General features: G+C 49.4%; 1 long non-coding RNA gene across 1 annotated transcript in view; it reads right to left on the bottom strand.

Annotated features, from left to right (window-relative positions):
* Nucleotides 1-530: 530 nt before the first annotated feature.
* LOC111537769 overlaps nucleotides 531-16,089 on the bottom strand; it is a 19,993-nt gene continuing 4,434 nt past the window's right edge. The window contains exons 5-7 of the long non-coding RNA XR_002730112.1: nucleotides 12,856-12,989; nucleotides 10,985-11,069; nucleotides 531-859 (exon numbers count right to left, since the gene is read on the bottom strand). This is a non-coding gene — a long non-coding RNA (uncharacterized LOC111537769). The remainder of the gene's footprint in view (nucleotides 860-10,984; nucleotides 11,070-12,855; nucleotides 12,990-16,089) is intronic.

Below are 16,089 nucleotides of genomic sequence, written 5' to 3'. Positions count from 1 at the left end.
CCTGGCTAATTTTTGTATTTTTGGTAGAGACAGGGTTTCTCCGTGTTGGTCAGGCTGGTCTCGAACTCCCGACTTCAGGTGATCCGCCTGCCTTGGCCTCCCAAACTGCTGGGATTACAGGCGAGAGCCACCACATCTGGTCTCTGTCTCTCTATTTTCTAGTTTGAAAGTAACGTGCCAATCCCTTGGCCCTTCACCCATAAACACGAAGGTGTACATCTCCTAAGAACAAAGACATCCTCCTACAGAACCATCATGACACCCAAGAATAACATTAATTCAATAAGATCAGCAAACATGCAGTCCGCAGGACATTCACATTTCTTCAACTTTTCCCTTAAAGTGTCTTTTCTATTTCCTGATCCAGGATCTAATCAAGTTTCTTGGCTGCATTCGGTTGTTTGGTCTCTCTGGTCTGGCTTAGACTGAAACCATCTCCCACACTTGTATGTTGTGGGGGTGACTTTGCTGGGTCTCAGGGCCCTTATTGATACTTCTGGTACACAAGATACTCAAATTTTGGTTGTGATTGTTCCTGAGCACCTTAGTTTGGGTTTGTTACCTGCAAGAAAAAACCCAGGGTTTGTTTTGAACAATAGGCATTTTATTACTTAGCGTGAGTAAGGACACTGGGAGAATTCTCTAAAGCAGTGTCTCTTCCAGGGACAGTGACAGGAGGGTTTTATCGGGCGAGGAGAGGGGAGAGGGTGTGTGGTTGTGCGTAGAGGCGGGGCCCCAGTGGCGTAGATGCAGTGAGCCATCACGCCAGCACCTGGGCCGCATGCAATGGTGATGAAGCCGTCGCTTCTCCCAAGTGGAGACTGTAGCAGGCTCATGAGGAGAGGTCACTTGGGTTCATCTGTAAGTTGAGGGCTCTGTCAGGGGCTGACTTTTTTTTTTTTTTTGAGACGAAGTCTCGCTCTGTCGCCCAGGCTGGAGTGCAGTGGTGCAATCTCGGCTCACTGCAAGCTCCACCTCCCGGGTTCACACCATTCTCCTGCCTCAGCCTCTCGAGTAGCTGGGACTACAGGCACCTGGCACCACACCAGGCTAATTTTTTGTATCTTTAGTAGAGACAGGGTTTCACCGTGTTAGCCAAGATGGTCTCGATCTCCTGACCTCGTGATCCGCCTGCCTCGGCCTCCCAAAGTGCTGGGATTACAGGTGTAAGCCATCGCACCTGGCCTCTTTTTTTTGGTGACAAGATCTTACTCTGTTGCCCAGACTGGAATGCAGTGGCACAATCTTGGCTCACGGCAGCCTCCGCCTCCCAGGCTCAAGGCTCAAACAATCCTCCCACCTCAGCCTCCCAAATAGCTGGAACTAATTAATTAGCCACCACACCCAGCTGATTTTTGTATTTTGTATTTTATTTTTTGAGACGGAGTCTTGCTCTGTCACCAGGCTGGAGTGCAGTGGCACGATCTTGGCTCACTGCAACCTTGAACCCCGCCTCCTGGGTTCAAGAGATTCTCCTGCGCGCCACCACACACAGCTAGTTTTTGTATTTTTAGTAGAGACAGGGTTTCACCTTGTTGGCCAGGATGGTCTCGATCTCTTGACCTCAAGTAATCCACCTGCCTTGGCCTCCCAAAGTGCCGGGATTACAGGTGTGAGCCACTGCACCTGGCCACTTTTTGTATCTTTTGTAGAGACGGGGTTTCACCATGTTCCCAGACTGATCTCGAACTCCTGGCTGCACATGATCTGCCTGCCTCAGTCTCCCAAAGTGCTGAGATTACAGGCATGAGCAACCATGCCCGGCCAGGAGCTGATTTTAACCAAGTAGGTGAGTGCATTCCACACGGGGTTTAGGAAGAAACAGGCTGCAGGGCAGGAGGCTATAAAACAAGTGGATTGTTCAGGTTGATTAAATTCCTATGACCCTGGAGACCCTTACAGCTTCCCCTGGAGGCAGAGCCTCAGACAAAGACTTGGGTGCAAGAGTTTATCAGGGTCCTCCCAGGAAGCAGGGGTGAGGAAGGGAGGGGCTGCTACAGGGACAGTGTAAATGCTGATAAAAGGTGTGTGATTGAGGCTGCTTGTCTCATACAGAAGTCATCCCAGAATGATCCATCCTGAACCCCTGGCTAGGGTCAAGCCATCCTCCTGCTTCAGCCTCCTGAGTAGCACGATTGCAGGCACAAGGCATCACACCTGGCCCAGAATGGTCCATCTCAGTGTGGGAGGCTGGGATGCCTCCCCTGGCTCCTCTCCGCACTGGTTGTGGATGGCCTGGGGATCAGCTTCCCCACCCTACCAGGCCGTGCTTGCCCAGGGGCCCAGCAAGATCCTGTGGCTTTTGAAAAAGTCCTGGGACAGAGGAGTGGAGGGCCACAGAGGGTAAGCTTCGAGGGATGAGCCACCGTCAGCATCCACTTACAGTGGTCCACCATAGCTGTGGCTGTCATCGGGGGCTGAAGGGACGTGACAGGGCCATTAAAAGCATCCGCTTAGGTACGTTACCACCCAAATCAAGTAAAAGCTCTTGAAGACACAGAAGAGCAACGCTGTCTTGCCCTTCAAGGCTGGTGCTCACCTGGAGAAGGGCCTGGCCATGCACATGAGCCCTTGTTCTCTGTGGGTCTGTGTGCCCCACATGGATTCAGGGCTCAGGAGAGGAGAGAGGGTATCCTATGCTTCTCTTTGCTCCCCCATCCTCCCAACAAAAGAGGAAGCACAGGTGAGCCCAATCGCACTGTGTTCAAGGAAGAGGTGCTCCCTGAGGGTTGACTGGGCTCTGGAAGGCAGGTGGGGAGAGTGTAGGGGCTGGGCTGGAAGGATCTGAAGGCCAAGTCCAAAGGGAGGCAGCCGGGCCTTCTTGGTGGGAGAATCAGTACAGCAGGATAGTGCCTGCTTCGTGCTGGGTGTGGTGAGAAGTGGTGGCTAAAGGGGTGTTCCCTGAAGGAGTTGGAGCCAGAGAGGCCTACCTGGCCTCCCAGGTCCTGAGAAATCTGGCCAGGTGAATAGGCAGTTCCGTGTCTACTGTATTTAATTTCTGTTGCTGCTGTAACAAATAATCCCAAACTTTGTGGTTTAAAACACCATAAATTAATTATCTTATAGTTCTAAAGACCAGAAGTCCAACACAGGTCTCACTGAGCTAAAATCCAGGTGTGGACAGGGCTGTGCTCCCGCAGGCTCTAGGGGAGAGGCCATTTTTTGGCCTTTTCCCAGTTCTAGAGGCTGCTCACGTTCCTTGGCCCACGGCCTCTTCCATGTTCAAAGCCAGCAACTTCGCCTCTCTTGACCACAGCTAGGAAGGGTTATCAGCTTTTAAGGACGTGTGTGGTTAGTTTGGGCCCACCCAGTTAATCCAGCATTATCTCCACATCTTAAGGTCCTTAACCTTAATCACATCAGCAAAACGCTTTGCCCCTGAGCTAACACAGTCCCAGGTTCTTCAGATAAGGAGGTGCAGCTCCCATGATCCACACCTGCCTCCCTCAGCCTCCTCCCTGCCTGCTGGGGCTGATGTGTTTTCACCTGGGCAACCTTGGGCCTTGCAAAGGACGGGAGAGCAGCTATTTTTTTTTTTTTTTTTTGAGATGGAGTCTTGCTGTGTTGCCCAGGCTGGAGTGCAGTGGCGTGATCTTGGCTCACTGCAAGCTCCGCCTCCCGGGTTCACGCCATTCCCTTGCCTCAGCCTCTCGAGTAGCTGGGACTACAGGCGCCCGCCACCACACCAGGCTAATTTTTTGTATCTTAAGTAGAGACAGGGTTTCACCGTGTTAGCCAGGATGGTCTCGATCTCCTGACCTCGTGATCCGCCCGCCTTGGCCTCCTGAGAGCAGTTATTTTTAAAGGCAGAAAACATTTTACATCTAGGGCTGGGGAGCCTATGCATGGGGGTGTAAATTTAGGAGAGTAAGTTGACAGCAGGTACTAACATTTTAAATCCACATCCCCTCTGAATTAGCCATCCCACTTCCAGAAGTTGACCCTATAGAAATAAAGCATGACAATGTCAGAGATTAATACAAATATATAGTTACAGGTGTAGATGTTAATGTTTGCTGTAATATTGTAATAAAGAAAACTGAAAGTATGCAGCCATAAAAAAGAATGAGATCAGCTGGGCGAGGGGCCTCATGCCTGTAATCCTAGCACTTTGGTATGCCAAGGCAGGTAGATTACCTGAGGTCGGGAGTTCGAGACCAGCCTGACCAACACGGAGAAACCCCGTCTCTACTAAAATTACAAAATTACCTCGTTGTGGTGTAATCCCATCTACTTGGGAGGCTGAGATAGGAGAATTGCTTGAAACTGGGAGGTGGAGGTTGCAGTGAGCCGAGATGGCACCATTACGCTCCAGCCTGGGCAATAAGAGCAAAATTCTATCTCCGCCTCCCAAAAAAAAAAAAAAAAGAGAGAGAGATCATGTCCTTTCTGGGAACATGGATGGAGCTAGAGGCCATTATTTCTAGGAAACTAAATCAGGAACAGAAGACCAAATACTGCATGTTCTCACTCGTGAGTGGGAGCCAAATGATGAGAACACATAAACACATAGAGAACAACAGACACCGGAGCCTGCTAGAGGGTGGAGAGTGGGGAGGAGGGAGAGGATCAGGAAAAAATAAATACTGGGTACGGGGCTTAGTACCTGGGTCACGAAATAATCTGTGCAACGAACCCCTGTGACACAAGTTTACCGATATAACAAACCTGCACATGTACTCCTGAACCTAAAATAAAAGTTTTTTAAAAAATAAGAAAACTGAAAGTAATATCAATCTATATTTATGTCTATGTTTATATGTATAGCTATATATCAATTGTGAACTGAGTGAATAAATTATGCTATGTCCATGCAATGAAATTCTATGCAGTCATTGGAAAAGGATAAAGTAAATCTATCAATACTGAGTTGAAAAAAATGTTCATAGTATATTACTGAGTGAAAAAAATACAGATCAATATTAAGAGCATAATCCCATTAAAATTTTTTTTTAAATGGGGGTCTCACTATGTTGCCCAGGCTGGTCTCAAACTCCTGAGCTTTAGTGGTCCTCCTGCCTCAGCCTCTCAAGTAGCTGGGACTACAGGTGTACATCCCCACGCCTGGCTTTAAAACACTAATTTATTTTTTTTTTTTCCTGAGATGGAGTCTTGCTTGGTCGCCTAGGCTGGACTGCAGTGGCATGATCTCCCCTCACTGCGATCTCTGACTTCCAGGTTCAAGCAATTCTCCTGCCTCAGCCTCCCAAGTAGCTAGGATTATAGGCATGCACCACCACACCCAGCTAATTTTTGTATTTTTAGTAGAGACGGGGTTTCACCATGTTGACCAGGCTGGTCTCAAACTCCTGACCTCAGGTGATCCACCCTCCTCGGCCTCCCAAAGTGTTGGGATTATAGACATGAGCCACTGCGCCCAGCCTAATCTCATGTTTAAGTAGGAAAAAACGTATTCTTCTGTGAACTATCTATACACTTACCTGTAAAGTGATGTCTACTTAAACTTGGGGGAAGTTTGGGAAGACTATGCCCCAAACTGGTAAGGAGTTAGAATGCAGCAGGTATGGCAGGAGGGGAGGGCGGTGCTGGGAGCTGCTGGGTAAAGAGAGGCATTTCCCTTCTTACTGGACCACGTGTAGAGTGGTGGGGTCTGGGGGTGATTTCTGAACTCTTTGTTGAGAGAAAACCCTGGGATGCTTTGCCTGGACGACGGCATTCAGCCCAGATGTGTGTCCAGGAGGGGATGTGAGGTGGGCCCTGGAATTGCTCATGTTGGGGGCTGGGTCTCCGTCACACTGTACGGCTGACAGAGGCTCCATGTCCTGCACCATCTGGAGAGCAGGCAGAGGGCAGGCCTGTAACTCCAATGGGCTATCAGCCTCTGCCCTACCTGCTCCAGGTGGGCCCTGGAATTGCTTCAAGGCCCCCGAGGGACAGGACAGGAACAGGGGTTCATGCCCCACTGTGCCCCAACATTTTCTGACAGTAACTCCACCCTCTCTGCCTCAGTCTCTCTCTCTTTAAACAGGAACCGCATGGATTGCAAAGTTATGAAACAATATATACAATGTGACCCTATAGTGTAAAACTGTATGTCAATTTTTATTTTTTATTATTATTATTATTTTTGAGACAGAGTCTCATTCTGTCACCCAGGCTGGAGCTCAGTGACATGATCTCAGCTCACTGCAGCCTCTACCTCCTGGGTTCAAGTGATTATCCTGCCCCGGCCTCCTGAGTAGCTGGGACTACAGGTGTGAGCCACCACGCCCAGCTAATTTTTGTATTTTTAGTAGAGACAGGGTTTTGCCATATTGGCCAGGATGGTCTTAAACTCCCGACCTCAGGTTATCTGCCTGCCTTGGCCTCCCAAAGTGACTGTGCCCAGCGCTTCAACTGGGGAGGCAGAGGCTGCAGTGATCCGAGATGGCACCATTGCACTCCAGCCTGGGCAACAGAGACTTTTAGTTTTTGAGACTCCGTCTCAAAAACTAAAAAATAACAATAAAGCTGGGCGCGGTGACTCACACCTGTAATCCCAGCACTTTGGGAGGCCGAGGCAGGCAGATCACCTGAGGTAGGGAGTTCAAGACCAGCCTGACCAACATGGAAAAACCCCGTCTCTACTAAAAAAAACACACAAAAATTAGAGGGGTGCGGTGGCACATGCCTGTAATCCCAGCCACTCGAGAGGCTGAGGCAAGAGAATCGCTTGAACCTAGGAGGCGGAGGTTGTGGTGAGCCGAGGTCACGCCATTGCACTCTAGCCTGGGCAACAGGAGCACAACTCTGTCTCAAAAACTAACTAACTAACTAACAAACTAACTAACTAACTAACTAAATAAAATAAAATAAAATAAAATAAAATGAATACACATAGAGAAAAAAAACTAGATGTCTATTTTCCAAGATATTCTCAGTGGTTCTCTCTGAGGAGCAAGATTAGGGGTGACAGTCCTTTCTGCTTTCCAACAGTGAACATTTAATGGATGCTATTGCTTTTCAACTGTCTGATCCAAAGGACGTCACAGGGCTGCTGCTTTGGGAAAACGTGTAAGGGGCTCTGCAAATGGGAGGGGGAGGGAGGGAAGATGGGAACGGGGAGGGAGAGAGGGAGGGCAAGCAGGGCAAACTGTAATGGCCACATATCTGCCGCCCTCCCACCCCCCGTCATATTCAAGAAAAAGAGCAAATGGCAAAATAATCTCAAGGGTATTCGAGGGACTTGTTCCCCAAAGCCACTTCCAGGGATGCCCGGGGATCAGGGACGGAGGGCATCTGTGCCATCCCCTCCTACCCCAGGCTGGCTGCACCCATCCACCGCCCCAGGCTTACTGGCTGCAGCAGATCATGGCCTCCAGGAAGGACTGGCCAGCGAAGGGTTTGGGCCGAGTCCCCAGGAGTTGGTTTGCAAGAGCTCCTACGTCCCCGAGGCTACCGTGCTGGGTCCCTCTGTGCACACTACAGTAGCGTGACCACCTGTCCATGTCTGTGTCCTGATTCTCCACTAGACTGGGCAGCCTGGAAACACAGCGAGAGTCCTGCTCCTGGCTACCTGTGCAGTGTCCTGAACAGGCCTGGGCAACAATGGGCTCCCAAGAAGTGTTTGTTGAATGAATGTGTGATTCATACCCATTATCTGTCTCTGAGTGGTGACACGACTTGTCCAAGGTCACTCAAAATCACTCAGCCAGCCGGGGGGCAGGACACACGACCTATTGAGACATCAGCTGGGGCAGCCGAGGGCGTGCTGGCATCACCCCTCCCCTAACCCCAGGCTGCACAGCTCACGGCTCCAAAAGAGACCCCTTCCCTCCTCTTGAGGAGAGGAGAGGGGAAGAGTGGGGAGGACTTGTCTCGCATGTTGACTACCAGCTCAGCCACAGCAGGATAGGGGACTAGTCAGAGTTGTGAGACCCCACCTCCAGGCCCTAGCGCCCAGATGACATTTCTATACACACCCTGGGCAGGAAGAGAACCTGTTGCCTTGAAGGGAAGGAGCCAGTCCTGGCAGCATTCACCTGCTGCTAGCTGAAGAGGCCTTGGGGCCTGAATAACCAGTGGCGATGCCCAGGAGCTACATCGAGGGCCTCAGTGAGCCTCTGGGTCTTGCTGGCTTCAGGTGAGACCCAGCACATTCCCAGTTGTGGTGACTGTGGGGTGAGGTTCCTTCCACTTGAGCAAAGCAGAGTGAAAAGTAAAGGGGACTTTGTCCTGCACTTCAGGTCCAGGCACAGCCACAGAGGGGTCCCCAATTCCAGGACTTGACTCTTGGGTGGCATTTCTGGGCCTGCCCTGGGCCAGAGAGGAGCCCACTGCCCTGGGTGAGTCCCAGGCCAGGCAGCATTCACCACAAGCTGACTGAAGAGCTTTTGGGCCTTAAGGGAACTCTGGCAGAACTCCCTGCGGGCCTGTGGTGGTGGTGGCTACAGGGTGAGGCTCCTCTGCCTTTAGAAAGGGGAGGGAAGAGCGGGTAGGGCTGTGTCTTGTGGTTTGAGTGCCAGCTCAGCCACAGTACAATAGAACACCAGGTAGACTTGTAAGGTTCTGGACTCCAGTCCCTGGCTTGCAGAAGGCATCTTTGGACCTGCCTGGGACCTGGGGGACCTCACTGCTCTGGAGGGAAGGACACAGGCCTGGCTGGCTTTGCCACCAGCTGATTGCAGAGCCCCAGGCCCTTGAGCAATCATAGGCAGTGGCCAGGGAGTGGTTACAGCCGGCCTTGGGCAAGACCCATTGCTGTGCTGGTTTCGGGTCTGCAGCACGGTCATAGTGGTGGTGGCCACAGGGGTGCTTGTGTCACTCTACCCCCAGCTTCAGGTGGCTCAGAGCAGAGAGAGAGAGAGACTCCATTTATTTGAGAGAAAGTTAGGGAGAGAATAAGAGTCTCTGCCTAGTAATCCAGAGAATTCGGCCAGATCTTGTCTAAGACCATCAAGGCAGTACCTCTATGAGTTTGCAAGAACCACAGCGTTACTGGGTGTGGGGTGCCCCCTAAAGCAGATACAGCTTAGATCACAACACCCAAGTCCTTTCAATATCTGGAAAGTCTTCCTAAGAAGGATGGGTACAGCTGGGCGCAGTGGCTCATGCCTGTAATCCCAGCACTTTGGGAGGCTGAGGCGGGTGGATCACGAGGCCAGGAGTTCAAGACCAGCCTGGCCAGATGGTGAAACACCATCTCTACTAAAAATACGAAAATCAGTCAGGCGTGGTGGCAGGTGCCTGTAATCCCAGCTACTTGGGAGGCTGAGACAGAGAACTGCGTGAACCCAGGAGGCAGAGGTTGCAGTGAGCCAAGATAGCACCACTGCACTCCAGCCTGGGTGACAGAGGGAGACTTGGTCTCAAAACAAACAAACAAACAAAAAAGATGGGCACAAATAAGCCCAGACAATTAAGACTACAATAAATACCGAACTCTTCAATGCCCAAACACCGAAGAACATCTACTAGCAGCATGACCCAGGAAAACATGACCTCCCCAAATGAACTAAATAAGACACCAGGGACCAAACCTGGAGAAAGAGAGCTGTGACCTTTCAGATAGAATTCTGGTTGAGGAAACTCAAAGAAATTCAAAATAACACAGAGAAGGAATTCAGAATTCTATCAGATACATTTAACAAAAGGATTGAAATAATTAAAAGCACCCAGAGCAGAATTTCTGGAGCTGAAAAATGGAGTTGGCATACTGAAGAATGCATCAGAGTCCTTTAAGAGCAGAATTGGGCCGGGCGCAGTGGCTCATGCCTGTAATCCCAGCACCTTAGGAGGCCGAGGTGGGTGAATCACCTGAGGTCAGGAGTTCGAGACCAGCCTGGCCAACATGGTGAAATTCTGTCTCTACTAAAAATACAAAAATCAGCCAGGCATGGTGGTGGGCACCTGTAATCCCAGCTGCTCAGGAAGCTGAGGCATGAGAATCGCTTGAACGTGGGAGGTGGAGGTTGCAGTGAGCCGAGATCCCGCCACTGCACTCCAGCCTGGGCAAGAGAGAGAGACTGAACAATGAAATGTTAAAAAGTTGCCAAGACGGGAGGCCAAGGCGGGCGGATCACGAGGTCAGGAGATCGAGACCATCCTGGCTAACACGGTGAAACCCCGTCCCTACTAAAAATACAAAAAATTAGCCAGGCGTGGTGGCGGGCGCCTGTAGTCCCAGCTACTCGGGAGGCTGAGGCAGGAGAATGGCGTGAACCCGGGAGGCGGAGCTTGCAGTGAGCTGAGATCCGGCCACTGCACTCCAGCCTGGGGGACAGATTGAGACCCTGTTTCAAAAAAAAAAAAAAAAAAAAAAAAGCGGGGGGACTAAGTTAAGTTAAGATGTAGTTTTGTTTGTTTGTTTTGAGACAGAGTCTTGCTCTGTCGGCCAGACTGCAGAGCAGTGGCACAATCTCGGCTTACTGCAACCTCTGTCTCCCAGGCTCAAGTTATTTTCCTCCCTTAGCCTCTTGAGTGCCACCATGCCCAGCTAAGTTTTGTAATTTTAGTATAGATGGGGTTTCACCACGTTGTCCATGCTGGCCTCGAACTCCTGACCTCAAGTGATCTGCCTGCCTTGGCCTCCCAAAGTGCTGGGATTACAAGTGTGAGCCACTGAGCCTGGCCAGGAATCACATTTCAACATGAGATTTGGAGGACAAACATCCAAACCATAACAACCTTTATGCTTCTTTTTGGCTCTCAGAATAAACAAGACCCCTCTCTCAGATGCCCTTAAAGAACCCCATCCTTTTTCACAGCATCTAACCTAACTTTGGTTTTTTGAGACTAAACTTTTTGTTCCCTCACCAAATTATAAGTCCCATGTGGACAGGACCTGGGCCCCTTTTGCTCCTCACTGTGTCCTCAGTGACTCGGACAGTGCCTGGCACTGTGTAGGTGCTCAAACATCTTTTCTTGGTTACATGAAGGAGTGAATGGCTTTTTTGAGCACCTGCTAGAGATTAAAATTTTATAGATGTCAAGTTTTCCTAAAGCCAAGCACAGTGGTGGCCAGGTTTGGCACCCAATAACTTACTGAGTCCTTGCCGCCCAGGTCTGCGTTCTGTCTCTCTGGGTTTAGGGGTCCGGGATGTGGCCTTCCCTAGGGCTCCTATGAGTTCCTGTAGAGGCAGAGAAGACAAGGCTTAGCCTGCTAACTGGAGCACTTCAGGCATCATTACTGCGGGCAGCTCTGTGAGGTCACTCCTGCCCCAATCCCTGGGCACCCATCTGAGTGTGAGGCTTTGAGGATCAACCTAGAGACTAGAAACACGGTTTTGGGTCAGGCATGGTGGCTCATGCCCATAATCCCAGCACATTGAGAAACCAAGGTGGGAGGGTCACTTGACCCCAGGAGTTGGGGATCAGCCTCGGCAACATAGCAAGTCCCCTTAGCTACACTTAAATTTAAAAAAAAACAGAAAAGAATGAACAGAAAATAGAAAAGAAGCAAATAGAAATAGAAAAGAAAAAGAAAAGCAAGAATAACAGAAATAGAAAAGCAAGAATAACAGAAATAGAAAAGCAAAAATAACAGAAATAGAAAAGCAAGAATAACAGAAATAGAAAAGCAAATACTGTGTTCTTCTGCCGTCTCGTGGTCAGTCCTAGAATAGCAAGCGCAGCTTCCCCTCTTGTCTGGTACTATACTGGAAGTAACCACCAGAGGGCAGTGTTCTCAACATTGTTGCACCCAATATGTGTCCCACCACCTAAACCCAGCTCTTTAAAAAGTAGATTATTGGCCGGGCGCGGTGGCTCAAGCCTGTAATCCCAGCACTTTGGGAGGCCGAGATGGGTGGATCATGAGGTCAGGAGATAGAGACCATCCTGGCTAACACGGTGAAACCCCGTCTCTACTAAAAAATACAACAAAAAAAACTAGTCGGGCGAGGTGGCGGGCGCCTGTAGTCCCAGCTACTCGGGGAGGCTGAGGCAGGAGAATGGCATGAACCCGGGAGGCGGAGTCTGCAGTGAGCTGAGATCTGGCCACTGCACTCCAGCCTGGGCGACAGAGTGAGGCTCCGTCTCAAAAAAAAAAAAAAAAAGTAGATTATTTTTTCTTACCAAAAGTCGATTCATACAAAAAGAAAAAGAAATAAAAAATAAATTATTTTAATGGCTTCATTGCTACATGTTTGTTTTTTTGAAAAGGAGTCTTGCTCTGTCGCCCAGGCTAGAGGGCAGATCTCCCCTCACTGCAACCTCTGGCCCCTGGGTTCAAGCGATTCTCCTGCCTCAGCCTCTGAGTAGCTGGGTTTACAGGCGCGTGCCACCACGCCCGGCTAATTTTTGTATTTTTAGTAGAGACAGAGTTTCACCATGTTGGCCAGGCTGTTCTTGAACTCCCGACCTCAAGTGATCTGCCCACTTTAGCCTCCCGAAGTGCTGGGATTACAGACGTGAGCCACCGTGCCCAGCCCTCATCTGTATTTTAAATTACAAAAAAATTTTAAAAATAATTATTGAGGACCCAGATATTTATTAATTTATCAAAAAGGAATAATGAACTCATTACATGTAAACATAAACAACATATTTTTACGAAAAATATCTTCATTTCCAAAACAAAGAGAAATTTAGTGAGGAAAAATAGCGTTGTTTTACACTTTTGCAAAACTCTCAAGCAACTGTCTTAACTGTGGGAGCCTCATTTCTACTTCTGCATTCAGTCTGTTGCAATATGCTGGGAGTTTTTAAATTTTTATTTAATTTTTTATTTTGAAACAATGTTTTGCCCTTGTCACCCAGGCTGGAGGGCAATGTTGCAATCTCGGCTCACTGCATCCTCTGCCTCCCAGGTTCAAGCAACTCTCCTGCCGCAGCCTCCCGAGGAGCTGGGATTACAGGCGTGTGCCACCATACCCAGCTAATTTTTTTGTATTTTTAGTAGAGATGGGGTCTCACCATGTTGGCCACTCTGGTCTTGAACTCCTGATCTCAGGTGATCCGCCCGCCTCAGCCTCCCAAACTGCTGGGATTACAAGTGTGAGCCACTGTGCCCCGCAATATATTGTTTTGATTGAAGAAAATCCAGCTTCCTGCAAACACGCAGTTGGAAAAAAAGATGAGTATTTTGATAGCTTTTTCAGATAACTGTAAATATTCTTCTTTAATGCTACACCAAAATGTAACAAGCAACTGTTTCTTTAAGGTTGGTTATAATGTAGAATCTGAAACCATATCAATGCTTTATTAAAATGCACGGGCCTATCTTGTCCTTTTTTTTTTTTTTGGAGAAGGAGTCTCATTCTGTTGCCCAGGCTAGAGTGCAGTGGTACCATTTTGGCTTACTGTAACCGCCACCTCCTGGGTTCAAGTGAGTCTCCCGCCTCAGACTCCTGAGTAGCTGGAATTTCAGGCACGCGCCACCATGGCTGGCTACTTTTTCTGTTTTTAGTAGAGGCAGGGTTTCACCATGTTGGCCAGGCTGGTCTCGAACTCCTGACCTCAAGTGATCTGTCTGCCTCAGCCTCCCAAAGTGCTGGGATTACAGGCATGAGCCACTGCACCTGGCCTATCTTGTACTGTGAATGGCTGTTTTATCCACACATGATTTGCAGCATCATGTGGCCATTTTGAAATTTGGTACCCATTAAATCGCATACATCTTCCAAACGATGACATGTCACTGAACAGTGTCAAAATATAGCATTTGTGGCCAGGCGCGGTGGCTCAAGCCTGTAATTCCAGCACTTTGGTAGGCCGAGACGGGAGGATCACGAGGTCAGGGGATCGAGACCATCCTGTCTAACACGGTGAAACCCCGTCTCTACTAAAAATACAAAAAACTAGCGGGGGGAGGTGGCGGGCGCCTGTAGTCCCAGCTGCTTGGGAGGCTGAGGCAGGAGAATGGTGTAAACCGGGGAGACGGAGCTTGCAGTGAGCTGAGATCCAGCCACTGCACTCCAGCCTGGGCAACAGAGTGAGACTCCGTCTCAAAAAAAAAAAAAAAAATAGCATTTGTTAGCACTGCCATCCATCGCATCAGAAAAATCTTTAAATATTGAGAAGTTGTCAAACTTGTGGTGGTGTATACAGATTTTCCAAAATTCTAATTTTCCCTTGAAAGCTCCAAGCTCCAACTTTATCATTGGCAACAAATGCTTCCATTTCTTGAAGGGACAGGCTCACTTTGCTCATTTATGAGAAAATGTGTCTGCCAAATGCCCAGATCTGAATACCCATCATGTGTCTGTTCGTTGTTCTTTCCCGTATAAACAGTGTTCTCCAGCTGGGCGCAGTGGCTTACGCCTGTAATCCCAGCACCTTGAGAGGCTGAGGCAGGCGGATCATGAGGTCATGAGTTCGAGACCAGCCTGACCAACATGGTGAAACCCCGTCTCTACTAAAAATACAAAAATTAGCCTGGCCTGGTTGTGTGTGCCTGTGATATCAGCTACTTGGGAGGCTGAAGCAGGAGAATTGCTTGAACCCAGGAGGCGGAGGTTGCAGTGAGCCAAGATCGAACCATTGCATTCCAGCCTAGGTGACAGGGCAAGACTCCATCTCAAAATAAATAAATAAATAAATACAATTAATTAAAAAAATAAAATAAACGGTGTTCCCCAGACCAGAGGGTCATGTGGCTCCACCTCTAACAAGCTGTTTCTGCGAGCCAGCCCCCCTGCTCTGGAGTAGGCACTCTGTGTGCATGCCTGCTTCATCACACAGTAGATCAAAAGGGTGAGTACTTAAGTGACACAGGCATGTTTTTTCCCTGCAAGTGCTTACCTAGGGGAGCGCACAGAGACCTACCCAGTTCGCGGCCGCTGCCTTGCTTCCTGAAGTTCCAGCAGTTTCACCCACAGTGGCTTTTTTTTTTTTTTTTTTTTTAGGCTGGAGTGCAATGGCGCAATCATGGCCCACTGCAGTCTTGACCACCCCAGCACAAGCAATTCTCCCACCTAAGCCTCCTGAGTAGCTGGGATATAGGTGCATGCCACCACGCCCAGATAATTTTGTTATTATTACTTGTAGAGACGGGGTCTTGCCATGTTGCCCAGGCTGGTCTGGGCAAACTCTGGGGCTCAAGCTATCTGTCCGCCTCACCCTCCCAAAGTGCTGGGATTACAGGTGCTAACCGCTGCACCCGGCCCACAGTGGCTTTTATGTCACTAACGCCATCACAGTGAAAAGCCATTACTGTCTTAGGATTGTGAGGGAAGGGTCTTAGGAGTCCAGGAGACAGTGGGCAACTGCTCACATTGCATGGGAAGCATCACAGACACCCAGCCACCAACCCCGATGGTGGAGGATGCTCTTTTGGGGACCTGAACTTGGGAGAGAAGCTGCTATCAGTGCTGTGATTCTCTGAAATGGTTAAACTGTGGGCAAAGTTCTGTACAAAAACAAAGTCCAATCTTCCATTCACTTGTGTTCTCAGAGTATGTTTTAAAATATGCAAAAAGGCTGGGTGCAGTGACTCACACCTCAGCACTTTGGGAGGTTGAGCCAGGTGGAACACCTGAGGTCAGGAATTCAAGACCAGCCTGGGCAACATGGTGAAACCCCACCTATACTAAAAATAAAAAAATTACGGGCGTGGTGGTGCATGCCTGTAATCCCAGCCACTCAGGAGGCTGAGGCACGAGAATCGTTTGAACCCAGGAGGCAGAGGTTGCAGTGAGCCGAGATTGTGCCACTGCACTCTAGCCGGGGTGACAAAGCGAGACTCTGTCTCAAAAATAAAAAATAGGCTGGGTGCTGTGGCTCATGCCTGTAATCTCAGCACTTTGGGAGGCTGAGGTGGGTGGATCACCTAAGGTCAGGAGTTCGAGACCAGCCTGACCAACATGGTGAAACCCTGTCTCTACTGAAAATACAGGCCGGGTGCGGTGGCTCAAGCCTGTAATCCTAGCACTTTGGGAGGCTGAGACAGGCGGTTCACAAGATCAAGAAATCGAGATCATCTTGGCTAACACAGTGAAACCCCATCTCTACTAAAAAAAAATACAAAAAAACTAGCCGGGCAAGGTTGCGGGCGCCTGTAGTCCCAGCTACTCCGGAGGCTGAGGCAGGAGAATGGCGTAAACCCGGGAGGCAGAGCTTGCACTGAGCCGAGATCTGGCCACTGCACTCCAGCCGGGGCAACAGAGCGAGACTCCGTCTCAAAAAAAAAAAAAAAAAGAAAAGAAAATA

The sequence above is a fragment of the Piliocolobus tephrosceles genome, chromosome 9 (genome assembly GCF_002776525.5).
Source record: "Piliocolobus tephrosceles isolate RC106 chromosome 9, ASM277652v3, whole genome shotgun sequence".
In the NCBI taxonomy this organism is placed as follows: domain Eukaryota; kingdom Metazoa; phylum Chordata; class Mammalia; order Primates; family Cercopithecidae; genus Piliocolobus; species Piliocolobus tephrosceles.
This window is presented reverse-complemented; position numbering and strand designations above follow the sequence as displayed.